This window comes from Mytilus edulis, chromosome 4 (assembly GCF_963676685.1).
Source record: "Mytilus edulis chromosome 4, xbMytEdul2.2, whole genome shotgun sequence".
In the NCBI taxonomy this organism is placed as follows: Eukaryota; Metazoa; Mollusca; class Bivalvia; order Mytilida; family Mytilidae; genus Mytilus; species Mytilus edulis.
In genome coordinates this window covers 39,034,271-39,048,693 of record NC_092347.1, presented here as the reverse complement: position 1 = coordinate 39,048,693, position 14,423 = coordinate 39,034,271, and the positions used below count along the sequence as shown (strand labels likewise).

The 14,423-nt window shown below is 32.6% G+C and overlaps 2 protein-coding genes across 5 annotated transcripts in view; one reads left to right on the top strand and one right to left on the bottom strand.

Annotated features, from left to right (window-relative positions):
• The window catches only part of LOC139521857 (focadhesin-like), a 283,557-nt gene that overhangs the window by 199,353 nt on the left and 69,781 nt on the right, over positions 1-14,423 (bottom strand). The window lies entirely within an intron of this gene.
• Positions 1-14,423, top strand: part of LOC139519668 (FMRFamide receptor-like) — a 58,317-nt gene that overhangs the window by 9,056 nt on the left and 34,838 nt on the right. For 2 of the 4 annotated variants that reach the window (XM_071311880.1, XM_071311881.1), the window contains one exon: positions 7,068-7,161. The exons of the other annotated variants lie outside the window; for them this stretch is intronic. The gene's annotated coding sequence lies outside the window, so the exon portion shown is untranslated. The remainder of the gene's footprint in view (positions 1-7,067; positions 7,162-14,423) is intronic. 4 annotated transcript variants of the gene reach the window in all.

Genomic DNA, 14,423 nt, shown 5'->3' with positions numbered 1-14,423 from the left:
TGAACATTATGGTTACCAAAGATAAGGTGTAACACCACTAATTCGGGCCCGGCCAGAAAGCACATACTAGAAAGTAGTACATATTTAACACAAAATAGTTCCTACGCATGAGTGTAACTTTCAAAATATGTAGAATATTTAGGTATATTTGGTATCAAATGAAAGCTGAAGGACTGGTGAGCATTGTAGAACACTTTTTGACTTATAACTTTAAATATTGAAAATACTGCATCAAATTTTAAAAAGAGGGTACATTTTGTCTGTTTGTCAGATCTGAAGTACATGTTCTGGTACATCCGAAGTTCCGGGAACTTGTTCTTTCTAATATGCCATTAAAGGTTTGTTATTTTTTTTCAGTAGAAGACACCTTAAAGTGTTGCTTTGACATGCAATGATTGTCACTTTATTTGAACTTTAAACAAAAGAAAGAGATGTACCTGCTTGAAATGGAGGAATTTAACGTAGAAACCGATGGGACCATGAATTAGTGGTGTACTTCTATAACAGCACAAATCACAAATATTAATGCTATTGATAGCGATAGGCAGTTCCTTGTTGAAGGGCATATGGTTACAAAGCATTGGTTTAAATTACTTATCACAAATCTGTCGTTTTTGATTTTTAAATCTAGATCGTATACATATACTTTAACTTCTCGTTTACGTGTTCTTCATCAAATAATTATTCGTCCTAACCAAGCATGAATAATCCCGCTGCAATTGTTTGCACCTGTCCTAAGTCAGGAATATGTTCAGTGGATGTCGTCTGTTTATGTGGTTCATAAGTGTTTGCCGTTTTTATATAGATTAGACCGTTGGTTTTCCCATTTGTATGGTTGTAAACACTAGTAATATTTTGGGCCCTTTGTAGTCCGCTGTTCGGTGTGAGCCAAGGCTCCGTGTTGAAGACTGTACCTTAACCTATAATAGTTTACTTTTATAAATTGTTACTTGGATAGAGAGTTGTCTCGTTGGCACACAAACCACATTTTCCTATATCTATGAAATATTTGCTACCGGGCGTTAAGCAAACAACAATAAATCTGAATCATCAAGTTATAATAAATAAGCCATTTTATTGAAAGTTTTTGCGATGCCATGATGAATTAGTTTACCGTTAGGGAATATCAAGGTCACAGACGCAACTGATATATCTTGTTCTTGAAGCCTCAAAAACATTCTAATTTCCGTATTTGGGACTCTTTATTGAATGACGCTTTTGTTTTTTGTCTATGTAATGTCAGCAAATCAAACATATACTGTGAACCAACTTATTTTCGCGGATACTTTATTTCGCGTTTACTCCTTACTAACACTTTTCGCATCGATTTAATTTCGCGATTTTCAAATTTGCTTGATCATGTTGATGTATTTAAATAGATAAAGATCCAAATTGTACATATTCGCGACTATTTATATTCGCGTTATTTTTGTACTCGCGAATGTGGCGAAAATAAATCGCTCCCGAAAATTAGTTGGTTTTTCATGTGTAATCAGATTTATACTTGACAAGAGCAGCAGAACACTCCGGATGCAGAATTTTCTCGCTGCACTAAAGACAAATTGTTTGCTTTGATCTGTTTCTGGTCTTCGGTCGGGTTGTTGTTTCTCTGACATATTCCCTGTTTCAATTCTTTTTTCTTCTTTTGCATACCAAATTTTAATCTAGATTTTGAGGGATTCGGGTAGCTCCATTCTTAAAATTCTCTATTAAAGCGTTTTTTGGGCGTTTATTTACTTTTAGTGCGTGGTAAACAACATGATACTAGCACATGAAATATACTGTAATACATTGAACCTACGTTCGATCAAGGAATTTTAATCAAGTAATACAACTGTTTTGAATTACCTGAAAGATGAGGAGTTTACTCGACAATCCATGTCATAGATGTTGATGTTTTTAAATCAAGGCGTAAGTGAACAAGACTTAGTTCTTTTCAACAGAATATCAAATTACCGATATTTTTAATTCTCTATAAATTTATACACTATTAACGCTAAAGAGGGTAGTTGACTTTAATGAGTTGAAAGACAAGTGCTCAGTATATTTTCATTCATCATCCTACGGATAAAAAAAAATCCACAAGTGAAAGGTATGTTTAATTTTCAAATTCCCACTTGATTATTTTTTAATATTTTCGATTATTTCCCCCGAAGGGTTCTAGGTTCGAAATCGTCATCGGTCTGCCACTTTTATACATTTTTTATATTATTTAATTTTATATTTTAAATATATATACTTTTGACAAAATTTCATACATATTTACCCTTTTTTTCATTTTTCCTCGCATTCCATTCAAAAAAATATAAAGACTTTCCAGCCATTTCCATTTGGATCACTCCAGTGAGCATTTTCCATTGTATAAGTAGAAAAACCATTCTTGTACTTTTCAAAAGTAATTCAAATTTTTAGACAATGCTAACTCTTCCAAAGGACCTGAGTTCATCGTTGTATACTGCCTAATATTTGGTTTTCTGTGTAGTGTTTTGTAAACTTTTGTTTTTCTTCTGAATGTTGGCATTTATACCACGTTAGTAACATTTCTATTGTTTTATGTTCTACTTCTGGACCCGTAATGTTCAGAGAAAAATAAATAATTTTTTATTTTTTTTTAAATAATACATAATTGTAATGCCACAAGACAAAAGCATTTACAAAGTTGTATTACATTAGCTTAAAATAAATATCAGACAAAATGGTTATGTCTATTAATATAAAATATCATTTCCCAATAGATAAAATAAAAATTTATCTGATTTATTGGTTCGCGTAATAGTTTTACACATTTTAGCAGGAAATCAGCTGAAATAAGAATGGGAAAGGATCTCGACAGAAAATGAATCGAATTCAATTAAATTTTTGTGTCTTTCCTTGTGAAACCACTGACAATAAAACATAAAATATGAGATCATACGGTGGCTATAAGATATTTATATGTCTTAAAATGTCAGGTTCTAATAAATATCGATACAAGGAATTTAAATGGCTTTAATTCTTCTAGATTTTTAGAATTTCACTTGATACTCTGACCGAGTTTCAAAACAAATGACTAAGTTTAAACATGATCCTTAAGAACTTTTTACACGAAACAAATTCCATCATGAAATCAATTACTCTCATTATATGATATAATTCAGTAAACAGTAGCTGATTCTTCTATGTAAAAGCCTTTTGACATGGCATGCAGTCAACCTGGTTTTTTTTTTAAACAAAAAGCAAAAAAGTAAAAATCTTTGCGTATTAGCTGAAAATATCTTCTAATCAAACAAATTTTGTTATCGTATAATTTCGAAGGTAGACCAGATAAACGCTCATGCATAGTGATACAAGATAATATGAAAACACTATATAGATCAATCGAACCACAGAGAATTCAAATACATCTGTTATATCACTTTATCATGTCTATTAACCAAGAAATATGAATAATGAACATCGACAGGTACGTTTTGTTTATATATATTATTAATATAGAATAAGACGATGTTGCAAATGAAACAGCTATCCAACAGGGTTACGATGACGTGGGTTAAAGCAATCATAGATCACAGTGCGGCCTTCAACAATGAGCCAAACCTATAATGTAGAGTCGTTTATAAAATGCCCTACAGCGAAAAAAAAATTGCTATATTCCTTAATATATTAACATGAATTGTGGGTCAATGACACAGAAACACAGAAACAGAAAAAGGCAAAACAGCAACACAGAAATACGAAAACACAAAACAGCAACACACATAGGCAAATCTATTTTGACCAAGAATACAAAAGGTTTATATATAACCAGGCCTAAATTACACCGAGCCATTTAAGTTGTTAAATTTAACAGCCATATATAAAGTTATGTTTAATTTTAACAGAGACTATTAAAAACTTGAAACCTTAGCCAACTTCCAGAGGAAGAAAAAAAGACTCAATATATTAAAACGCAGAGGCAAATAAAAGCTAAACCAATCGTACGTCGGTCCTTCCTTTCCTTGTTAATTCATTCATTCATTCATTCATTAGGGAAAGTATGATAAACGACAGTCGATTGACATTTGTCTAATATGTTTCAGCCCCATTGGAATAATGGTTGGTGTGGGTTGAAATTGAGGACTGTGAAGCAAAAATATTAATGATGATAGGTCACTAAATAGGGCAAGTGTAATATAAGAAGTCGAAGCCTATAAAGTGGTTATCTAAAATCTTAATGTAAAAATGTTGTTCATAAGAAATCAGACAAAGCGTTCTGTACATTTTAATGTTACTTTAATAGTTTACGCGTCTTAACGTATAAAAACACTTCAAGAAGAGCCAATTTCTTACATTGTAACTATTATACGTTGAATGATATGATATATCATTCTTGGGAAATATAACTGTATATATATTCCTTTAAAGCAATTTCCTGAATTATGAAATATCTGCAATAATAAAAACTTCAAAAAAAATAAAAGTAGCTGTACAGTTATATTTTCATATAGAAAAGGTTCGTGTATACGTGGTTTAGGTTTTAAAGGCAACTAATAAGACAAAATGACACGACAAATGATTGTAGATATATTTAAAACGTCAAGGGGCAAATATCACATGCATATTCATAAAAAGAGCATGCTTATTTGATATAAACTTTGAGCCTTTTTTGCACTATATCGATAATCTTAGTCATTATTTTTATTTTGCTAATCGCTTCTTGTCTTACCCGGAATGGTTTTGTTTTCTGAATCCGAGCCGATCAGTATTAATTTTATTTTTACCGCCTAAATGCTGCGTACTTTTATAATTCAACAAGGCGTTGGCAAAAATGATCAGCCATAACATATATATTTATCATATATTTAGTACAAAATACAGCAATTTTGTATATCTAATAAAGGTTCTAGTTTCCAGTCTGTATCACCTACCCTGTATCGCATACCCTGTATCGCATAGCTAAATCCGTATCGCATACCTGGCGTGACGTCATAATTAGAGTGACGTCAACGTTTGACATATGACGTCCAGTTGCTGCATTTTCAGGTTTATTAGGGAAAAAACGATTTCTATTAAAAAAAAACGTCCTATCATTTCAACTTAAATCGAAATATATAAGTTTTATTGTTTATTTGGTCATAATTTTCGTCAAGTTTGTTTCTGCACAAATGCATTTTTTAACGATTTTAATTTGGTTTTAAAAAATATATGATAAACAGAATAATACATGGCAAAATCCGTATCACATGCCGTATCACCCTCGACCAATATCATCCCTCGGGTCTAAAGGCCCTCTGGCTGATATTGGTATCTCGGGATAATACGACATATGATACGGATTTTGCCATGTATTATTCTCTATATAATCGTTATCATTTGCAATATTGTGACGTCAATGCTTTAAACAGTCACATAATTTGTAACCAATTCATCACGTATGGATATCTATTCTGGAATAAATTCTACAAGAAACGCTCGCTTTCTAAGGTTTGTGAATCCAAAAGCAGTTACTACGTAAAACAATACCTCCGTTGAAACCAAAAGAAGTACAATTTCCTTTTTAACAAGAATTATGCCTGGAGTAAATCAAATTAATATAAACTTCAAATGATTTTACAAAAGACAGAACTGAATTTACAGTTATGAAAAGGATCAAACACTAGGGAGATCAATAAAGGATAGATTTGCAGCATGATCGTAAAGGGGGAAATAAAAATTACCTCACGATTAGTTAGAAATGAATAAGTATCATTTTTACGGTAAAACGTAACATGCAATATCATGCACACGATTTTTAACAAGATGTCTATTTTCGCTAATAAAAAACAACATAAAACACCGTTCAAACAAATCTCTATTGAACAGCAATACGAAAATATCAGAATTTGTAAGAAATGAATACGTACCATTTCCACAGAGGTGAGGGGAAATACAATTTTGCAAAAACACACACGATAACTGAAACAAGATGTTCATTATTGCAAAAATTAACCCATAATAAATGTCCTTTAAAAATATCATTATTGAATAACAAAAAGAAAGCTAATTTGATGTGTTGTGTCCCGGTTTTACCGGAGTTATCTGTTAAATTGATGTGTGGTGTCCCGGTTTTACCGGAGTTATCTCTATGAGAGAGGAAAAAGTAAACTGACAACGCTATGGCTAAAAAAGAAAAAAAGATCTTTTGTGTATTTCACTTTTCAATAATGACGTGCATGGTGAGTAAGGAAACAAGACTCCTTTTCTTTTACCTCTGTTTATTCAGAACAGTCAAAGAAAACATTTCACCGAGAACAGTGATGGGCAACATCAAAATTGACAATGTATTAATTAATCTCGCAAGTTTCAGATTTCTTTTGAATAAATTATACTGAAATGATTAGTAGACAAGTTGAAATAAGAAGTCATGGGATCGTGCAGTTTTACACGAACCTTGTAAATTTCATGTCAAGCTCAACAATAATGCATGTTTACGGAAACCAGGTATCATTGTTGGGAAACGTCATGAACATGATTGATGTGTGAAATTTTGTCCACTGGTGTAACTTTATGAGTTTGACTGTCCCTTTGGTATCTTTCGTCCCTCTTTTACAGCCTCGTTTTGACTTTAATTGAAGGACATCATCACACGCGTTCTTTGTTCCCTTTTTTCGATTTTTTTTATAGTGCACTAGGTTAGGAGTCACCTTGCTTTATTTTTTTAACTAGATCTTCAAATCCCTTCATACCAATATGTATTTTTGCAATCGTGGCTGTTTTTAGAAGTTTGAAATTTCTGTCTTTACTTTGTTCCATTTTTTTTTTAAATCCCACGTATTGAGACGTCACGTACAAATTTGATATACGACACTCATCATACATAACAATAATCTCAAAGAGGGATTGTGCATCAAATTCGTTTTGTTTTAACTTCTGTTTGTATTGATAACAATGTGTTCTACTGTATCCTTGAACGTTGAGACGATCATAATAACTTGATGCCAAGATCAATTAACTTCTGTAAGCCTTATTTCGTCTCCAATTTTACATAATTGGAAAACTAGTTTTTATTTTCGCATCTTTTTGAGCATTTAATTAATATCAAGGATTAACACATGCTAAATTAGTTTCAGGATTTATGACTTATTGAAGACTCCCAGTTTATTTAGTACAGTGACTACTTCAGATAATAGATACAACTAATGCAATCCGGTAAATCCTTATACGGTAAGAAAAACATAATAAAATATCAATTCCAAGCAGTTGAATCTGCCTCTTTTTAAACTAATAGAGGTCATCCGAATTATTGGTTTTACATCACATGACAGAACAAACAAAATTGAAATCCTAACAATATAAAAATGATAAAGGAAACAAGTGCTTTCTTGAATAATGTGTAACTGTAGCGACAAACAAGAATTATTAATAAGCGTGAACTGAGTGAATACAGTAGATTTATAGAAACTTCTTTTTACTTTGATTTATGAAAGACTTTATATAAAACCGTAACCTGCGACTGGCTCAATAGTTACTACTCATTTAATGTTCATTAATGTTCTGGGTTGAATCACTTCTGTCTCGTGAATGCGGCATTCTAAGAACACGGACGAACTGTCCCTTTTCTTGCGTATTTGATACAATCCGTCCAGGGTTTTTTTTCATCTTTTTGTTTTGTTTTACTTTTTAAGGGGTGTCATTTAACCGAGATGTCTATACTTTGAGGTTCCCCTCGAGGTTTAGTTCATAAGTTATTGCGCGAAGAATGATCATGGCTTATGTTTACATGATCCATTATATGTAAAACACAATAGCTTAAATAAACTACCATCAAAGTCATGTAGATACACTTGTGGTTCTTCAAAAATGGTGTGGCTAACCAGTAGATGCTTTTAAAGTGGCATATCATTGCAATAAAATGTACTGAGTTACAATTCTTAGTACCATAGCACGGAACACAAGCCATGACAAGTGTAACACTAGTGAATGTTATTTTTACATTTCCTAAACTTAATAAAGATTGATTACACAATAACTTTGTATCTTGAGTTTGCTCAATTCTATTTTTATCGAATAAGAAGCTTCTTCTGTTACATGTTAGCTGTGCCGGGAAAACAGTGTTTACATAACTTTACTGAACGTATACTTGCATAAGCTGCGCTTAGTCATTTAGATTGCAGCAGTCAACTTAATATGTTGAACTGACCACAAGCAAACGTTTGATGGTTAATGGATAACAAGTTTCAAGTGTTACCTTTATTGTCTTTTCAAACACACCATTACTTTGTGAAACATTGAGTAAACAAGAATGTGTCCCAAGTACACGGATGCCCCACTCGCACTATCATTTTCTATGTTCAGTGGACCGTGAAATTGAGGTCAAAACTTTAATTTGGAATTAAAATTAGAAAGATCATATCATAGGGAACAAGTGTACTAAGTTTCAAGTTGATTAGACTTCAACTTCATAAAAAAAATACCTTGACCAAAAACTTTAACCTCAAGCGAACGGACGCACAGACGGACGGACGAACGGACGGACAAACGGAGGCACAGACGGACGGACGAACGGAGGCACAGACCAGAAAACATAATGCCCCTCTACTTTCGTAGGTGGGGCATAACAAAAGAACAAACACAAAGAACTGTGAGGAAAACTGTTTTGCTGGACTGACAACTGGTCAGACAGATAGACGGACAGAGTTAAAACCTAGCGTCGGTACGGCACTAAAAATCATATTGGAGACGCAAACAATGTCAAAGTTAGTTCGATAACAGTGATAGTTTATAGCTTATTGTTTCTTACAAATTGCCTTCACCTAAACAAATAAAAAGATTGAATAGTTGTATAAAGCGTAACAGTGGGGAAATAATATATAGAGATATATAAACTCATTCAGTCAGAGTAAAATGGAGAATATATTCAAGCGTAAGAAATATAGTCAAAATAAGCTCATAAAATGTCTTCATTTTTTTCAGTTATTATTGCTCAAGCTTTCGCTCAATGAAACAACGACATAATTCAAAGACTCGAATCACTATGAAATAAAAATATTACACGTATCGACGGATTTCGAAGCTTGTTTATAAATAATCAAATAATCAGAAATAAATATAGTATTAAAGGACGATAGTATTAGTTTCTTTTCTTCATTCTAGCATAAATAAGTTCATGATCACAAGCTTATCTCAAAATAAAACTATATTTTTTTTAAATAGAATACAAGTTAATTTGTAAAGAAATGCAATGCCCATCCCTATTTAGGACGTAATTAAGAATCTATTGCTTGCATAATATATGGATAAGCAAGAATGAAAGAAAACTTGGCTCTCTGAAGTTTCTAATTAACGAGGATAAAGCGGCAGGTTTCTAGGATATCGCTGTGTAATTGAGCTTTGAGAATGATTTTTATAACCGATGTCATCAATTTAAATGTCAACAAATTGATTTTATCTCGCGAGAACTACAACAATCACCGAGGCCGCTGGGATACTAGACGGAACAGCCAATGCGCAAACTTGTTAACATGAGTTGTTCGTATTACACTTTTTTTCTTGTAGTAGAAATCACCGACCTCTAGAATTAACAAAACCATGCAAGTGCTGTATAGCCACTCAATGTCGTTAAACACTTCCATCACTAGAATTCTAGAATTAAATACTTCTGGTAACATAATCTCAAACTATTTATTGAATAGACTGATAAACATTCACTTTTCTGCTATTAATGAATGTTCTCAAGCTATAATTGTAAGTGTATGCTGATTCTTCTAAAGTTCTTAAGATTTTACCACCTCGTTCAAAATACCAAAATACGAAGGTAGCTAAATATATACTCAAGGTCAAATTTTACCATTGCCTAAACGTCTTTCTTGACCATGCTCCGTTTTGATATGTCATTTCATTTTCTCCTTACGATTTTTGGAATCCTATCCTTTGAAACAGGAGATTTAGTGCTGAGTGTGTTTGTCCGTATTCAACCTGTCCTCGGTGTAACAATTTTATTTCAATATAGCAATTTGGACTTGTAAAAGTTGCTACTTTATAATTCATTTTAATCTATTTTCATGTTGAAATACATTTTACAGCCATGTATTAGGAGTGGAAGACTTTAAGGTCGTGGTAATAACACCGCTCATTTACGTAATAATTCCTATTATTCAAAAGATGGTAGCAATTCAATTTTACACTTATTCAACCAATCAAAAGCATGAGTTCTAAGGTCAGTTATTACAGTATGTTTTTAGTTTGTATCAGATGTTATACAATATAGCGCGGAACTCTCTCCTCGTGTTTTCGGATAAAGTATGTTCGATTCGAAACCTCCTTGCACTGATTAAAAATGTCGTTCCCTCTCATGAATAACCCTGTGGTTCGACATCCTACTATTGAGTTAATTCCGCCTTCTACTGCATGAAACTCGAAAATAAAAAGATTGAGCACATTTTCCTCATTGTAACGTAAATAAAGCTCGCATTTACATCATGCTCGCTCAAAGTATTATATGAAACCCGTATGTTCTAGGAAAAGTCTATCTTTCTATTACCGACTGTTGAATCGAGAATTTATATTTTCGACAGGTGACCAACTCTGTGGTAGGACATCCTGGTAATCGACCAAAATAAGAGATACATAAGAAAAAAGTTAAACCAAGCTTCCAGTCGACAAAACGTTGGGGGGAAATGAATTGTTTTGTGTTTACTATACATGACAAAAACATTGGAAAACAATACTCTTTCCTCCAAAATTTCACCGATTATATATTTGATTTTTACTTCTTTTGGTCGCTCTTAATTGACCGAGTACTAGGATGTTCTACCACGGAATCGGTAACATGTCGTAACTGTATGTATAAACCAGGGTCAACAGTCTATAATATGAATATGAAGTCCCTCGGTGTAACAATTTACTTTCAGAATAGTAATTTTATTTCAATATAGTAATTTTGACTTCTAAAAGTTTCTACTATATAATTCATTTTAATCTATTTCCATGTTGAAATACATTTTACAGCCACGATTTAGGAGTGGAAAACTTAAAGGTCGTGAATATAATACCGCCTATTTATGTAATAATTCCTATTATTATGATGGCAGCGATTCGAGTGCATACGAATTACACCGAACAAAAGCTTGATATCTAAGGTCAGTTATGACAGTTATTGGTATGCCCCACCTACGATAGTAGAGGGGCATTATGTTTTCTGGTCTGTGCGTCCGTTCGTTCGTCCGTTCGTTCGTCCCGCTTCAGGTTAAAGTTTTGTGTCAAGGTATTTTTTTGATAAAGTTGAAGTCCAATCAACTTGAAACTTAGTACATACATGTATGTTCCCTATGATATGATCTTTCTAATTCTAATTCCAAATTAGAGTTTTTACCCCAATTTCACGGTCCACAGAACATAGAAAATGATAGTGCGAGTGGGGCATCCGTGTACTTGGGACACATTCTTGTTTAAGTTTGTATCAGATGTAATACGATTTAACTGGGAACGCCATCTTCGTGGGTACTTTTGAAGCTGCATGAAACTCGTAAAAAAAAAAGAATATACATTTTCTTGCTAACAATGCAAGCACATTTTTCCTCGTGGTATCCCAAATAAAGCTCACATTTATACCATGCTGGCTTAAAGTAATTTTAAAACATGTCCATATGAAACTGGTCCCTACTATACTATATGTCAGTCAGTGGCTGTTTACTCTAATTATACTTCGCTCAGCAACAGTATACGATCTTGCGTAATGCCCAGAATAATGTGCACAAAATTTCATTGCAAGAATTTTTTTTATTCTTCCAGAATATTTGTATGTAACTAAGATTACAGTGAGCTCAATAAAATTCAATGATTGTCTCTTTAGCACTGCCTGTCCCAGTTATTTGAACTATCATTTGTCTTGTGAGAATTAAATGACAATTATTCCATGTCATGAACTAAATCTGACATGTACATTTGTTCAATTATCTACTCTCAATCTATCACACTTCTATGACAGAATCTCTAACCATCCAACTTAGCTTTTAATTTGCTGGTTTAGATGGATGTCATTGTCAACAACACAACGTATTATTGAAATAATGACATTTCTATTGGAATAATGAAGCAGCAATTGTGAACTTTCATACACAAACAATATATAAAATTTTAATCTCATCAATTCTTTAATTTTGGCATCTTGTAATTGTGTGTTGCAAAGCGCCAGTACTCGTGTACTGTTTTGAATTTGTTAAAATAAAATTTGAGTACTTGTGTACCGATATTATCATTTCTATATGATTGGGTTATTTGTGTCAATGGGTTTCTACGTCTTTTATCCATATCAATATTGTGAGATAAACTAATTGTCATTTAGAGAAAACGATATTATTGAGCAAATATCTGTTTAGAAGATTCGGTTCCACGATACTTTGTCCTGGACAATGGCATCGGATTAATATCAGTTTAGCCAAACTGCAAATAAAATATCTGTGTTTGGCGTTTCCCCTTAGTAGCTACTGGTAGTATTTATGAACAATATGTTTTTAGTTTATCTGGAAAAGTGCATTTTCTATCATGAAAAGTTTTTCTAAATATCATTTCCTCTAAGTTTACATCTCTTTCAAAAATTCAAATATTCAAATATTTTTTGGGCACCACAATTACTCACGAGACATTTGTCAACATTCGTGTCTCGGCATCAAATAAGGAAACGATTCATGTCACTGCAGTAAAATGAATAGTCCTGTGTTAATATGATTTCCTCTTTCTATTAATGGAAATCATGATTCCTTATGAGTTCAAGCTTACTGAAATACATGAATGAAATCTTATATTCTTAGCAATGCCGAGTGACCGGAAGGAACTAACTAATCAAATCACAGCAAGTTTAACTACCATGTGACAACTCGGATTATTTATTATAGTTCATGACCTCTTGAGTGATGGACATTACTGATCCACTGTGTTCACTATTCAACAAACGAAAGAGTAAACGAAAACAAATGAACATGGATATTTTGACTGATTTGACTTCGGATGCTACTGAGTTTAACCTAAGATGTTGAGGGTTTTTATAAGAAAACATTTGTCAATACATCATAGTGTTTCTTAGAAGGCTTCATTAGTTTTGGTAATGTCGTACATTTTTAACTGGCACGTATGTACCTCAGTTCAAGAAATATTTGAAGTGGTAATTTCTAGTCGACATATGACTTTTTATCAGAAAATACTTATCGAATTCTAGCAAATTCGCTCCTTACGTCATACGGTTTGATACATTTAAATACGTAAATAAACTCATCATAGATACCAGGATTAAATTATGTACATGTATTTACGCCAGACGCGCGTTTCGTCTCCAAAAGACTCATCAGTGACGCTCAAATACAAAAAAAGTTAAAAAGGTCAAATAAAGGATAGCATATGCACTTATATGGGTAAGGTACTGTTAAATCCTAAATATGGAATATAACACAAATCATTTTTACGCAGATTCCTTTAAACTAATCACAACAATTGAAAACGCCCATGCAATACAATTACTAACTATATAATCCAATATACATATAACAATAATTTGATACAAAGAATCGTATTAACAGGAATACTTTTAATAGATTATTGGAAACAGGAATAGCAGTTATTAGTATAAAACACAATAACCATAGTATTTGAATCAAAACATCTTTTTGCTAATAACACGAATTGACAACAGTGAAGCCGTTACTAACGGCACCAACATACAAAATAATATATCACTTATTGTTTCCTAATTATATATAGACATATTAAAAATAATATAATATTGCTGTTTAACCGACATTTAATAATTGTATAAGTTGTCATAACAATGTATGTATACGTAGGTTACAGTGCAATATATTACTGTATAATTATAATTTCCAACGGTTCGATAGTATAGTGGGAAATTATTGTAATAACGGTACTAGTGAATACTATTGATACGGGTACTTCTTGTGTACACGTATATACATACATGTATCACGTGATACTGATATTTAGCGGGAATATTTTCCCCTAATTGGTCACTTCTAGCCAAGCATCAGACTGGACAACAGTGAAATAAATTTCATTTTCAATTGAATTGTTATTCAATTTGTATTTAGTAGGGATTTATAAAGTAACTTGATTTATTATTTATTCCATATAGTATATTTATTCAGTTATACCAAGGAATTGTATATTTAAATATACAATTCCTTGGTTATACACAGTCCAAGTTTACCTCTCGAGACGGTCTTCCGAGCATTTGGGTTTGGACACAGGTTTCCAAAATTTTCCACTTTATTTAAAATGCAGTCTTTTGACTGCATTTTAAATGGAGTTTGAACCGAGGTCGTAGGGATAATCGGGAATTGGTCGGGTATGCACATTTTTAGTATAAAAACGTCCGATTAATTTATTTCCTTATCTTCTTTTTGTTATGCTACAAACATTTCTGGACAAACGTAAAATACGGACAGACAAAACAGAAAATAGCCCATAAAACAGGTTAA